Raw genomic sequence first — 15,378 nt, 5'->3', positions numbered from 1 at the left:
TGGAAAATAAATATTTTATCTGTGTGAGCTCTTATCAGGCTCCCGGGGCTGTTGAGAGGAGAGTGCTCTCTTCTTTCTCGCTCTCCCAATTTTCTCTCTTCACTGGGCCCCCACCCTCTCCTGCGCATTAACATGCCTTCCACTTATCAGCCTGGTTGGATAGGAAAGAATTAGTCAGAACCTCCTTTTGATAAATAATTACTCAGTCATTGAATCATGACAATTTAGCCCCATGATGCCCTCCCCCCATTTTTTTTTTTTTTGAATGGTAACCATTTCTTTATTCTCTTTCCCAACAAAACACTGAAAAGGCTCAGGAGAGTGTTTGGGGAGGGGGTGGGCAGAGAGCAGAGGTGTAAGAAACCACCCCAGTGGAAGCCAGCTCTACCATCAAGTAGCTGTGGGCCCTAGGCAGGTCATTGTGCTTCTCTGGGCCTCGGTGGAAATAATGGGGAAATAATACCTACCTCCTTGCGCTGATGTGAGGAGTAAATGAGATAATTCATGCCAAGCGATTGGCAGAGTGATGATGGCCCATGGTCAGTGCTCAATGATGGTAGCTATGAGACGGCATCAGTTCTATGGTTCTCATCAGCTCTAAGGAGGCACTTCCTTGGTCTTAGTAATCTTTTTCTAATTTCAAGACTTCGGCAGGGGCAAATGGACTGTAATTGTTGCAGAGGCAGAAAGAACGTAAGGATAAGCCATCTCTTCTTCAACACTTTGATCTTACTGTATTACCTTCCCAACACTGTCTTTCTGTTCACGTGTTTGCCTTTGCTGCTGCTCTACCAAGAACTCCTCTTGAACTTGAGGATCGAGCAAGCTACACTTGGGCCGGAGAAGCCCATCGAGCCTGGGCACCATGGTCTGTTCGTCGAAGCCAACCTTTGGCACTTTCGCTTATTACGTCCTTTTACAATTTATCTTTTTACCACTTGGTCTAATGTTCCCAGACCAACTGAAGATGTTTTCATAATTAAAACATTTTATTCTCTCAATTTTTTTTTTTTTTTTACCTTCTTGGCAAGGCTGATTTATAGTGTTTTTCAGTGTATTTCTCCCTCGCTGTATCAGTCAGGATCCTGGCAAGAAACAGCTGGCACACTCACAGGTTTTAGCTGGAGAGAGTTGAATGTAAGGACTGTACAGTAAGGTGCAGAGGAGGTAAAGGGGTGCCGGAGGGAGGGTGAAGCACCAGCACTAGCACTAGCAGTGGGAGGGGGCGCGGGGAGGACTTTAAATCTCAGCTTTCAACTGTTAAATCCAAGGGGCAAGGAAGGCATGGCATTCTCTGAGTCCAGTCAGAACTGCAGTTAGAAGGGGGTCTGGACGAATCAACACCGTGCCCTCACTCTCCTCCTCCTCGCACATCCTTCACGGATGTTCCTTTTGGCCAAATTCAAAGGGAAGCCAGAGTGAAAGAGAGCCTGGGGAGTGCAGTCCAGAAAGGCGGCCTCCTGGGCCACATACCAGGGCAGAGGAGGGCTCAGGGGTTTTGTGTGTGTGTAGAGGGGAGACTAATCAGCGGGCCGCTTCTTACTCTTCTCCCTTGCCTTTACCCTTCCCTCTCGATCTTACTTTCTGGAAAGAAAGACACAGCAAAAGAAAGTGAAGTCAATTCTCTCAGGGTCCATGAACCTATCTGGTCTATTTGCCCTTTGTGGGGGATGAAGACTGCATGTGGGCTCCGTGAGAGCCGGGATATTTGTGTCTTGTCTTGTCTTTTCTTTTCTTTTTTTTAAAGATTTTATTTATTTATTCATGAGAGACACAGAAAGAGACAGAGGGAGGCAGAGACACAGGCAGAGGGAGAAGCAGGCTCCATGCAGGGAGCCTGACGTGGGACTCGAACCCCGGCCTCCAGGATCACACCCTGGGCTGCAGGTGGCACTAAACCGCTGTGCCACCGGGGCTGCCCTATTTGTGTGTTTTCTTTGCTGCCACATCCCTAGTTTCCAGAACAGTGTCCGGCACGTAGCAAACTGCCCAGTGAATTTCAGTTGGTCAAGTAAATATATTCACTTCTGCTGTGCCAGACATTATACACATATTATCTCATTTAACGATCACAACAGTCCAAGTAAGTAGGCAGCTGCTTAGCATAGTTGTGCAAGCAGTGTGGGAGTGGGTAGGTTTTAAAATCTAACACATGTCCCCTCCCTGCCCACCCCCAAGCCTTGACACCTGGCCCAGGACATGGTCAACCCTCAGGAATTTTGTGGTTAGTCCACATTTTTGTGCTTTATTCACCTTATTGCTTTTGTACCTAGCCAGTATGTAAGCTTTACTCTTGTTTCTTCTTTCTAAATGAAAGAGCTGAGTTTCTGAAAAGCAGAGTCTGCAAAATTGAGAGCCCAGTCTGTCTCTGGTAGGACCTGTTGCACAGGTAGGACGTGGTGTTGTGCACAGGTAAAATGCCTCCTAAGGCAGAAACAGAGGCTCGCTGGTGGGTCTCCCCGTGATTTTCAGGAAACTCTAGGTTGTAATTTCTGGGTCTGGATTTGAGTTTTCTGCAGGAAGGTAGGAGTGAGTGGTAAAGACTCTTCCCTCTACCAAAGGATACAGAACCTGGGAACTGGGATGCCTGGGTGGCTCAGGGGTTGAGCACCTGCCTTCCACTCAGGGCGTGATTCCACGGTCCCAGGATCAAGTCCCACATCAGGCTTTCTGTATGGAGCCTGCTTCTCCCTCTGCTTATGTCTCTGCCTACCTCTTTGTGTCTCTCATGAATAAATAAATAAAATCTTAAAAACAAAAGAACCTGGGAATCCAGGCTACACCCAACCCAGTGGTGCTACTTACTCCAGTACAGTGACCCCGTAATGCAGAAAACCCCAGAACACCATCCAGATGTGGGGATTTCTAAGGCACTCCTTGCACTTCAACTTGAGGATGAAAATATACAAGTAAGTTTCTTGCATGGGTATGGAGAAATTAGTTTTTATTTTCCGTCACGTCTTTAGTCCCCAGTGCCCTGATCCAGTAGTACTTGCACATCACTCTGGTGGTCCCCATACCCGTGCTGGCCAGGCAAGCCTGCCTGCCACTCACACTCTACTACCACTCATTACAATCCTGGTGACTCAAAGCATTAAAGATGAAAAGCAATGCAAAACAAAGCAAAACAGAAACTCAGACTTTGTCCCTTTGGGTGTGATTTATGCCCAAATAACTGAAGACAGGGAAAATCTGAATGTGAAAATCCTACCTGAAAGCCTAAGAGGGATGTGGCTCTCCCAGGGTTAGTGTTTTCCAGTAACAGAGATGTCTGTCAAACCCCATCCCATCACCTGCCTCATACCATATATAGGAAAACCTGAGACTACAACTAGAATGAGGTGTTGTCTAAAAATATATAATTAAGTTATTTTGCATGCATAGCCTCTAAATAATTCAGATTTCTGGCTTTTTCATTTAAAAAAGCATATATTCATCTGTTACTTTTAGCAATGGTTAATGAATACTTGATATCAATCTTTCATAAGTATCGTCCTGTAGGCATCATACCTCCTAACCCAACTTGTTTCTGCACCTTGCCTTGTAAGGGCTGTACTTCTCCTATGTAAATGCCTGGCATGGAGGGAACAGCCTCACGCACAGAGCCATGCATCCGGAGGGCAGGGCTGAGCTGGGGGCAATGGCGAGAGACGTGGCTGAAGGAGCCCCGAGTCCCCAAGCTGGGCCATGGCCCCACAAAGTGGCAAGGAAACAACAACACTGGCTCAGAGATGCAACTCCGACGACAGGGAGATGCCGATGAGGGAAGCCGGCTCCTGGCCTTGACCAGGGTGCCATGAAATGACAAGTAGCAGTGCAATTCAACAGAATGGCACAGAAGGTGACAAGGGGCCAAGAGATCGGGTGGGAGTTGCCACCATCCTGGGGAGGGTGCAGACGACCAAGTGGAACAGCCCCAGTCCCTGCAAAGAACATCTGGATCCGGCCCCGCACAGTCATCTGGTGAGAAGGGCATGTGCTGCTCAGGGTGGGCACCGCAGGCTGGCAGCTAAGGGCCACTGTGGGCACCTCGGCACTGGGTCTTGCAACCTCACTGTGATCAAGACATGAAGCCATCAGAAATTTCACCTGTATTTACAATTGTGGGAGGTGGATTTTTTTTTTTTTTAAATCAAATTAAGTGAACTAAGAAGCCTTTCACTGGAGGCATAATGTACTCACAGTAGTTTCCAAATAAATGGTGTCACTCTTCAGGTAAATCACTCCGAGGCTTGGGCCTAGTGCAGATGTTCATTGGGGCAGGGAACAGAGAGCGGCTGCATCTAGAGCAGACAAGGAAGAAAGATAAGGCCGTTAAACGACAGGTGATGGTGACCAGTCGTGTCCATGGAGACAAAGCCCGGGGACTTGGGTGCGAGTCTGCTCCTGCCCCTTTGCACCGGCAAGTGGGACAGCAGGGGTGGTGGGGGCAGAAGAGAGGATGTGGCCCGGGCTCCAGGGGGTCTGAGATCTTCGGCAGCACCCTGTCTGTGCACACGGGCTTGATTTCGTGGTGGGGAGATGGAAGCTGGGGTGTAAGGGGGAGGTGTCCTTCCACCTTGTCATGACTGTTCCGGTGTTCTTGGCTCCACGGTAGCCTCCCCTGCTTTAGTGCCCAGTTCTCTTCTGCTCTAAAAACGCCGCTGAGCTGGCCATGTTCTGAGCTCGTGCTATGCCCCTGCCCCTCACTTCAAGGTCTCCGCTGTCTCCCGTGTCCTCACACATGGCGCTCAGCCTTAGGGGCTCCTGGGCCGACCATCGTCTCCAGCCTCACACCCAGAGGTCCATATCCCAGGCCTTGCCCTTTGGGCCACACTGAGCCCCGATGACCACATTATTCCCAAAACTGTCCTCCTTTCTCACCAGGACACCGCACTACCCTGACTTTCCTTCTACCCCTCAGCTCATCTGCCTCCTTTCCTGGCTTGTCTTCTCCCTCCTGTTCCCTAAATGTAGATATCCCTCAAGACTGTCTTCTCCATCTTTGCCTACACCCACCCTGCATGACCTCAACAATCACTTCTCCATAGAGAACACCCACATGGCTATCTTTAGTTCCTGCTTGTCTGCAGAGCTCCAGATCCACATTCTTAATAACCTCTGGTTATTGGTTCATTCACTCATTTGCTTGTTCGTTCGTTCATTCATTCATTCATTCATTCATTCATTCATTCATTCATTCAGTGTTTGCATAGCATCTATCAGGCACCTGGAAAAGATGAATAAGACAGGGCTTCACACTCTGAGAAGCTCACACCTCCATCAAATACTGCACAGGCACTTCTAATTCAGAATTTTAAAACAGAATTCATGGTCTCTCTCTGAAAATATGTTCCCATTTCCTGCCATGTTCCATTTCCGACCATCTCCACCCAGTTACTTGGTCCTACAATGGAGGAGTCAGCTTCAAGTCCTCCTTCTCTTTTGCTTCTCATTGTCAATCGATGGCCAAGAGATGTGGTTTGTGCTGAGGCTGTGCTTCCTAAATCAGTACCTACTTTCTATCCCAACACCTGTTTATCCCTCTGTCACCTATGCCAGGACTTTCATGAGAGCCTCTCAATGGCTTCACTTCTTCCGGATTCTTTTTACCTGTAGCCCATCCTTCACACCACTACCACATTAATTTTTCTTGAATACCATTCTAAATATATCACTCCTTTGCTCTTTGCCCACTGGATTAAATTCAAACTTCTCAGTTTGGCATTCAAGGCCCCCACAATGTAGCCTCAGTCTAATTTCCGTTTTTTTGCAGTGGAAGTGAAGTCCCCCTCTTTCCCATCCAGATGCCACCTCACTTATGAAGCATTTCCCAAAGGAAAGTGCCCTAGCTGAGTCCTCAGGCACTTTCTGCATGACTCGCTTTGCATGTTCTGTGAACTCTAGTAATTATTTGTGCAACTTGGCTCCCCCTCTATAAGCTCCTAGGAAGCAGAGACGATTTTTACTTTGTGTACTCTAAAGTATGCAGTGCCTTGCACGGAGATTTGTGCTCAGCTGATGTCTGCTGAGCCAAAGTTAAAAGGAATCAAGATTCTTACTTCGAGTCATGGAAACTGAGACTGAATTGGAAAGACCTGAAAGCTCATCACCTCTCATTTTTTCAGATGAGATTAAGGGAACGGACTTGCTCAAGGCCACATCCTTGCTCCTGGTTGAACAGCTATCACTGATAGAAAAGGTCACAGATCTTTAAACATCTGCCAGTGCTTGCTCAGCACCAACAGGCCCAGTAGACCATCAATAGTGACCGGACCAGAGAGAATGAGGGGCTCGGGGGGGGGGGGTGCACAGCCAGCAAGGATATACTGGGTCCCAAAATATAAAGAAATGTGCTTCACTTATTCACTTCAGTACACTGAAATAATAAATATCCTTTTGTAGATAAATAATGTTAAAAAATGAGGGTGGATTTAAAGAACAAGGAAACGAACCTTTCAAACACCGTCAGCAGAAACAATTATGACAATATTGCAAATGCTACCACAGGGTGATAAACTCAGGGTGAAAACCAGGATGAAGGAATTTCTCACGCTTAACAAAAGCAGTGGGTTCAGCTGAAGTTCTTGGTGAAAACATGCCCCAGTAATTCTCTGGTTAAATTCTGACCTTGTGGAAACAGAGGCCACTGGCAATCCTGCTATTATGCGACTCACGTCAGCGTGTCTTTTCAACCTAGTTTTTGCCTGGGGTTGATCTTACAAGTTTGGTTAAATTTTCCCTGATTTTTCTTTCACTGTATCATCAATTTACCTGGGGAAAGGCATAGATGAGTGCTCCCAAGTCTGCCCTAACTTCCCTTCTTTTCCCCTCCCGATAGAAGAAGTATCATTGTTTAATCTCCTTTCTATCCTCATCCTCAAACAGAATTCTTTCCTCTCGCCGAAAGATGAAAAGCTCTCCCCAGAAAACATGTGGGGATAACGGCGTTTACCTAGGTGAGAAAACCAGACTTTGCCAGGGAATCACGGTGGTGTTTCCTTGGCCAGGAAAGCTCAGCTCTTAAATGTTAGCCCTCCAGCACTACGTGACTTCATCTGCCTCTCCCAGGTGAGTACTTAACTTAGTGTTACTCACCAGAGGAAGAACTCGGTACTATGAATCAGATCCTTTTTGGCCAATATGGGGGAGCCATGCTATGCATTGAGACATCTATTCAATAGCAACACCCCAGTAGCCACGTAAATGGCAAACTGGGCTCAAGAGCTCTCTATAGTTCTTACTAAACCATCTTATGGCTGGACAGGTTATCAACACTTCACCAGACACAGCTTCCTTTCTCTTTTCTCCCCACGGCAACTACGTTAAAACGATAAAGGATATCACTGACCAATATGTCTAGTACATTGCAATGAAAAATCACCTGGAAGCATACGAATCCATTGTGTAATTAGATAAATGTGCATTTTAAATATGCCTAACATTTGGCTTAAACTGTGCATTTTATAATTAAATGGAGACAAAATCTTTCTGTCCTTGAATCTAAACTCTTTCCCAGCCCCACATCCTGCTGCTGTAATCTTCCTTTCATTTTTTGGCAAACGGTCACCTCTCCCCCTCTCCTCACTTCCCTGCACGCCTCAGCACACACCTAGGGGCCTATTAATCAGAACTACTGCGTAGTGTGTCATGTTTTACTGCTTAAAGGGTGGGGATGCTCTAAAAAAGACTCGGTGAGAATGACTTCATGAGGTTTCATATTTATTCTCTTGCAATGACTTCCATATCCAATGTACACAGTTTTTAAGTCAAAGGATAATTCTGAGAGGCTGCTGGGGCTACACATTCTTCCCGGAGTCTGGAAATCCAGCTGTTCTCTGTGCCTCTTACATCATCACTGTAATAAAGAATCTGCTCTTGGAACCCAGCTGGCAGAGTTCTTGATGGTGTCAGAGGCAGAGGAGACAGTGGGTCATTTCCATTCCAGTCTGTTTTATTGTTGACGTCTCTGCAGCTCTGCCTTGGAAGCCCTTGGAGAGCAGAGCTGTTATGTAACACACGGCCACACATCACCTCAAGGAATTTTCTGTGGAGGTCTCATTTCAGTGTGGCTCTTCCCATTCTTTGGAAATCACACCAAATCATTCTAAAATGACAGATGGGGCCCCTTCATGACTAAAGCTTACAAAAAAGATAATAGTAACAATAATAGCTACCATTGTTAGATGGCTACATTTTGTTTGGGACTGGATGGGGAATATTTTTACATGTAAATACATGCTCCTTGAATCCTCACAGCAATGCTATGATGTAGGTATTAGTGTGCCCATTTTACAGATGAGGAAAAGTGAGACGAAGAGAGCTCAAGTATCCATTCCGTGGATAGTGAGGTCAGAATTCAAGGTCAGATCTGAGCCAGATCGTTCTGACTTTAAATCTGGGAGGAGGGAGTTGTTTTGTTTTTGTTTTTGTTTTTTGTTGTTGTTGTTTTCCTTACTCTACAACAACTGTTCCATTACAGCGACATGTTTCTAGTTCCTGCTGTGACATCAGCATAAGAAAGACGCTTATGCTATTTCCATGATGATTCAGAGCTACTGAAAAAACTAGGAGCACAGACCTCACGTGAAGGAACTCTTTCAGCAACTATCAGTAAGTGGAGCTCCTTCCTAAGTTCCTTTCTATTTGAAGACGAGAAGATCTTTTATCGGTCTTCTCAGACTAATGAACAAATGAATCATGCAGGATTTCTGAGTCAGCATGTCTGGGAATGAGTCTGTGATTCTGCATTTCTAGAAAGCTCCCAAGTGATACTGATGACACTGGTCTGGGTACCACAGGTCTCATGTCTGACACTTGCCTTCCTACTGTTTTGGAAGGAGGAGTTCAAGCTGAATAACTTGGCTAACAGCTCACACGGCACGACTGGCTTCTGATTCTGGGCCAGTTTGTCAGGTCATCAGGCATTAGATAGAATTCAAGGAGTTTCTGGCATAGAGCACATTATGAAAAAAAAATTGTTCCTAGATCCCACAGGGCTCTACTGTACCCCCATTGGAAATTAAAATGATAATGTCTCTAACATGTAAAATTCCTATTTTTTACATTATTGTTATTTTTAACAATAATTATCTGGTAATAATTCAAATAACACCTTTCCTCTGAGAGATTCAATGAGCTTTGCTAACCTTAATTGTCTAACAGCAATTCCCAGGTGTAGATAAAGCTGTCTCAAAGATCACAGTAAATTTAAAATTGTTCCACTTCCCTCCTTTCTTTGCCCCAAATGTAGTGATGAATTAGTGGTGGAGGTTTACTAATTGGCAAAGACCCACGTCTCATAATTTGAAGCATTAGAAATTTTATAAAGGCAAGGTAAATCTAAGAAATAATCGGCAGAGAGGTGGTAGTAGGGCACAAAATATTGGTGAGAGAAAAAAGGAAGGAGAGTTAAGGGGAATAAGAGGATGAAGAAGGTGAAATTATAGAACTAGCTCAATGACCTTGGATGAGTCATTTAACCTCTAGGTGGCTCAGCTTTTCCATCTGTAAGAAAATGTGGATTTTATGATTTTTAAGGGTCCTTAAAACTCCAGTAGTCCCTTGAGAAGAAAGATGTGGAGATTAAGTAGCTCATCAACCTGTTAAACCATTAAACCTGTAAGGAAATCTATTTGACTTTTAACTTTTTAACTAATTACCTGAAATGAACTCCCAAGTCCACATCACTAACCCCACCTCTCTGGAAAGTGGTAATAAAAACCATTTAATAAGGCACCAAAGGCATCACGGCCAGACAAACAAGTCATCAGCCCCATCTTCACTTTCCAATGCTATAATAAACGTTTTACTTTAAAATACTTTAGCTCCTTTTTTTTAAAAAAAAAGTTTTTTTAGCTCTTTAATTAACCACTAGTTAATACCCATGTCCAGAAGAAATACGTCTGATGGCTTGAAGACCCCTGGGATGGCCTTGCCAATAGAAGGTCCTGCTGTTTGTCACATTAAATCTATGTTAATTTTCTCCATAGAGACCTCTTGATTCCTCTTTGACAATTCACAAACTCTGTTAATAACACTTGCATGTCCCAGGAGACTTCGAGCTATCAGGTACAGTTGATTCTTAATTTTAAACTAAGAGATCTCTGCATCAGGTGAGAGATACCTATTTCAATACTCATATACATATCATATATCCCTATGTAGACACACACATATAGGCAGTAATAATTTTTCTGGTTTTAATGGATAGCTGGCGATGGGAACTCCTTCTCTAAGTCACTTTGCACTGGCATCTTCCCCATCAGCAAGCCTGCCACAGGTCCTGGTTAGAAGGCCATTTTAAACTATGTAATGAGGATTCCAACAGGGACACGACTTATGGTGCAGCGTGTTATTTGTGTAATATCGGAGTTATCTGTACCTTGCTTCTTGCACGGAGTACGTGTTCTGGACTAGTCGTTACGGTTTGTGGCTAAATGGAGAAACAGGTACTGAGAAACATCAAAGTGACATTATCCTGAAGAACACACACTGCCACCGTCTCCAAGTGAACATCACTCCCCTTTTCCTGCTTCCATCATCTCTACCGTACCATTAACTGAATGCTGACTGGGTGGCAGGTGTTTATGTTGGGCACTTTCCATACATTGTTTAGCTTTCTTTTCCTTTTTTTTTTTTTTAAAGATTTAGTTATTTACTTATAAAGATTTTATTTATTTATTCATGAGAGACACACAGAGAGAGGCAGAGACACAGGCAGAGGGAGAAGCAGGCTCCCTGCAGGAAGCCTGAGGCGGGACTCGATCCCGGAGCCCTAGGATCATGCCCTGAGCCAAAGGCAAACACTCAACCACTGACCCACACAGGTGTCCCTCGATTTTACTTACTCATTTATTTATTTATTTATTTATTTATTTATTTATTTATTTGAGAGAGAGAGATAGCGAGAGAGATAGTGAGACACAGCTCAAGCAGAGAAGAGAGGGAGAAGCAGACTCCTCACCAAGCAGGGAGTCCGATGCAGGGCTTGATCCCAGGACTCTGGGATCATGACCTGAGCTGAAGGCAGACACTTAATTGACTGAGCCACCTAGGTGCCCCTGCTTAACTTTATTTCTTATAATCATTCCTTAGGGGTAGGAATTATATTCTGATTTTACAGATGAAGAAACTGACATTTTAGGAAAAATAAGAATATTTACCATAGTCATAGAGCCAGAGGGTAGCAAAGCAGGGCTTTAAGGCCAGGTTTTAGCCACAGTGCTCTACATCTTAATCTACACCTAGCTTGTGCTCTCCTGCCTGCATCCCATCCCTGTTCATTGAGCTCCTTGCCAGGGGTTTGTACTCAACTCTCCATCATAGTCCTCTGCTGCCTTCTTGTACCTGTTTTAACCTTTCTTCAAAACCTTCCACATTTGATTTATGTTCCCTCCCTCTACTTTGATCGATGCTTCAATCCAAAACTCATTACCATTGTTTCCATAGATCTTTACCACCATCCTCTGCAGCTACTTTGTAGCCCTCATCTTCATTCCAATGGACTCTTTCCAGGTTTCACATTTGACATTAAGTGTTCCAACCCCAGCTGGAGAACTCTCCTTCCTCAAAGCCCAAGGAATCTCCTCTTTGCTCCTGGCCTACTAGTCGGCTCCTGCTGGCTTCACTGGATGTCTTTGTCCAGTCTGAATTTACTCCAGGATCAACCATTTCAACACTGTTCTCAAGAACGCTCCAGATTTCCTTGCTCCCTGACCTTCTGTATACAGGGTCTTTTTTCTCATGTTCCGCAACCCTGAATCCATATCACCACTGTCATTCTCTCCCACTCTCAGAACAAAACCTGACACATGCATGTCATCTGGACCCTCACTCCTGCTCAGTGTTGCTTCTTAATACAAGCCTCCAATAGTTTTTCTTAGCACGTCCTACTTTATCAAGCTTATTCTCCATTTTCTTCTTCAGTTGATGACCTTGCCTCCTACATTTGTAAGACAATCTAGACCATCCAGTGTGGTAAGCTTACTGGCTCTCATGTCCAGTATCTCTGAGTTTTCATCATTTTGCTTCCTCAGGATATACCTACACCTCTTTCCACATTCTCTTCCTATCTTGGAGGTTGTCCTCTTAACTTCTGATCTTTCTTCTTCCCTTTGGTTCTGTCAATCATATCTTGTTCTCTGTAGCCGATGACATGTCCATTTATAATAGTACCAGATTAATCATCACAATATAGTGTTTTGTCCCACCTTCAACTCCTGCCCTTCAGAATATTTCCAGGTGGCATATCTCAAGATGGGTTTTATAGAACACTAGAACTTCAAGATGCACCTCAAAGAAAGTTCCTTGTTTAAAGAAATATGGGAAACGCTGCATGTAATATGTTTCTCTTGCAAACTTATAAGGCACATAAAGACATTAAAGGTGAAGACCCCAGCACTGCCCAAACTTATTAGATTACAGACCATCCCCTGCCCTTTTCAATGGAACACTTATCGACCTCAGAATATACTTAGACAAAGATGTTTTAATGGATTTCCCTGGTTCCAAATACTTTAGCCTGGGTATGTAAGTTCACTGAATCTATATCAAACAGGCCCTCTCAGATTTCCTTTCTGTCAATACTCCATTTGGTCTAACCCAGTTGACTTACAGGGTGTCAGAAAGACTGAGCACATTTGTATTTCTGAGACCCTGAACATAGTATTTTGGCTGTTTAAAGTGCCTTTATCTCCTTTGCCTCAGCTAGGCCTTTCCCCTTCTTCAAGACCCACATGAAACGTATTCCTTATGAAACCTTTCCTTGTGAAAACGGTCTCTGCCCATATTGAGCTCTGCCACTCAGTGAGCACTAAAATAAATGGCTATTGTCTAACACCTATTTTCTATATATTTGGGGAGAATGTCGATTCTGTAGGGCGTGGATCTTGTTTTACACGTTACAGAAACTCCAGCACACTATGCAGTTCTCTGTGCATGCTATGGGTCTCTAACCATAGTAAAGGTTACCGTAGATAGAGACAGAGGACATTTGGGACATGGGTGAACAGAATGTGATTTCTGTAGCTATTGGGATAGTTTATTATGCTACAGACCCAGGTGAAATGTACTATCACCTTCTTGGGAAGAAATACCATCTACCCTCACTATCATCACTTCTTCAAATGATAACACACATGCTTTGAGGAGATGAAGACTAGATGGAGATGAGCAAAGGCAGCTCTGTCCTTAGGTGAAAACAGGAATTTGCATTAGTTGACACCAAATGGGGAGAAGGGTAAAATCACGTAGGAGCCTCAAAGGACCCATGAAAGGTATCTCTGGAATGCCTCTCTACCAATGATGAGATTACCATTCATGGTCATTAAATCACGGTAACCTAATGGAGAAGAAAAGGTTGTTCCCCTATGCAGGGAAGTCAGGGGCAGTATTGTGCAAGGACCCACTGCTCACAATGTGCCTGGTATACAGAATAGACCAGGCAGCCACCTGCCGAATGTCAGAGGACTGCATGCGCTCTTCCTTCCACTCATATTCCAACTCTCTCTTTGGATCCGTGTGGAGACATATTACACTGGAGAGGTCGAGGAGGCTTGGCTACCAACAGCACAACATGCAGCCCCCAAATGATGAATTCCCTCTTTCCCATAAACTTCTTATTGCCACAGGACATAAGAGCATACAGCCGCTATACGTCTCAGGCAAGTGTGCAATAACCAGATATTAAAGGGCTTTGAGTTTTTCAGGTTAGATGTTATCTGAAGTTGGGTCTGAACAGGTTCCCTGGTCGAGAGTTCATAGTGAGTCTAGGACTAGAAATTTAATGCCTTGATACCTAGTCAGGGAGTTTTATTACGTGAGAGAAGTCAGTATAGCTTCCTTTCTTCAAACTGCAGCAACAAATGATTTTGATGTTTTAGCAAAAGAGAAAATGTATTTAACTAAAGTACAGACTGTGAAGTATTTTGCTACCTTCCTGGATAAAAAAGTGTTATACAAACAAAAGATTTAGTTAAAAACTATTTATAAATGAGAATGTTTACTTATGTTTACTCTAAAATAGGTATAGACTGTATTATGTAATGTGTGAAAAATAGTAGGATAATGGTAAAAATTCTGTAAAAGAAAACTCTGTGTTGGTCCTTAGTTAAAATTCCTAAGAGTGTATTACAATATTTATTATTAGTAGTAGTCAATGAAGAAATATTTTTAAAAGTGGAATTTTTATTAGGGGAGATTTTGGGTTAGTGAAGCTAAATGGCTTTGATATTTTCTGTCATGCTCCTGTTTAGAGTTGCCTTTTTGGACAATTTACACATTTGAGAGTGAAAATGAACGGTCGCCTGCCTTTTAGATGTGTGAGAGGCCACTGGGTCAAGGCTACTGCTTTCTGAGAGCCATGGGCCATTTCTATGGTAAAATATCTTAGTCTCTTCTTTTTGTGGTAAAAAGAGGTGTTTACTTTTACGTTCTGGGTTGCCCAGATAATGAAGAGTACAGCTTAGTCTAAAACCAAGGTTTTTAGAGGAAACCTCACCACCACCCCCCTTTTTTTCTGAAAATACCACGGCTGCCAAAGAGCTCTGTAGCAAGTCTGAGTAGCAGAGAACTAGGTGGAAAATCAGAAGCCCTGCCTCATCTTCTGGATCTGATAAGAACTAGCTGTTGTGACGATGGTCAAGTCAACTTTCCTGAATCTTATAAAATCAAGAGCAAGGAATCAATGAATGGCATAATTACCTTCCAGCCATAAAACCTCTCACCTGTAAAATAGTATTGATTAAACATGTGTGCCTGGCCTATCTTATATGAAATTGTGAGGCTCAAGTCAGCTGAACATGTGCAAGGACTTTGCATTCTGCGAAGTACTGAATCACTGTAGTCTCGAAGAATGAATACTGGAAAAATTAGCAATGGGTCCCCTGTGTGTGTGGGAGTTGACAGCGCAGTCCATTTCCATTCAGGTTTTGGGAGAAACAGTAATAAATCAGTCAAATCCCACTCTGTCGGCCTGCCGCAGAGCCTCACTCGAGCAAAGTTCCTTGAGTGGGTGAGCCAAACCTCCCAGTTCCAAACCTTTCTGAGCAGGAGCTCCAGAGGATCCTGAGCCACAGGGCAGGTGACAATCCCTGTTCCTGAAATGTATCTGAAACACTGGGGAGACCCCGGGGACAGTCCGTCCAGGGAGGTGGGGAGGAAGGTCAGACTGCACTGCTCCCAAGGCCTGGTTTTTTCTCGCACGCCTCGCCAGCCCACATGATTTTACCCGGCAGCCCCAGGAGACAGAAAAGACCCAGAATGAGCAGGAGCCTCCTCTCCTGATAACCTAAGTGCTGCTCTGATTGAAAGGCAGAGGGTATCAGCAGAATGGCTGCACCGAGTCCGCATTGATTTCTCCAGCCTTTGTCTGCGTCTGGTTTCTGTCTCGTTTGGAGG

At 44.3% G+C, this 15,378-nt stretch overlaps 1 protein-coding gene across 41 annotated transcripts in view; it reads right to left on the bottom strand.

Annotated features, from left to right (window-relative positions):
* ZBTB20 (zinc finger and BTB domain containing 20) overlaps positions 1 to 15,378 on the bottom strand; it is a 770,327-nt gene that overhangs the window by 70,743 nt on the left and 684,206 nt on the right. For 38 of the 41 annotated variants that reach the window (XM_041765260.1, XM_041727104.1, XM_041773515.1 and 35 more), the window contains one exon: positions 4,183 to 4,283. The gene's annotated coding sequence lies outside the window, so the exon portion shown is untranslated. Of the gene's footprint in view, positions 1 to 467; positions 666 to 4,182; positions 4,284 to 15,378 lie in introns of all 41 variants that reach the window. The other 3 variants (XR_005985640.1, XM_041764573.1, XM_041740122.1) reach the window with 1 other exon arrangement.

The sequence above is a fragment of the Vulpes lagopus genome, chromosome 1 (assembly GCF_018345385.1).
Source record: "Vulpes lagopus strain Blue_001 chromosome 1, ASM1834538v1, whole genome shotgun sequence".
Taxonomy (NCBI): domain Eukaryota; kingdom Metazoa; phylum Chordata; class Mammalia; order Carnivora; family Canidae; genus Vulpes; species Vulpes lagopus.
This window is presented reverse-complemented; position numbering and strand designations above follow the sequence as displayed.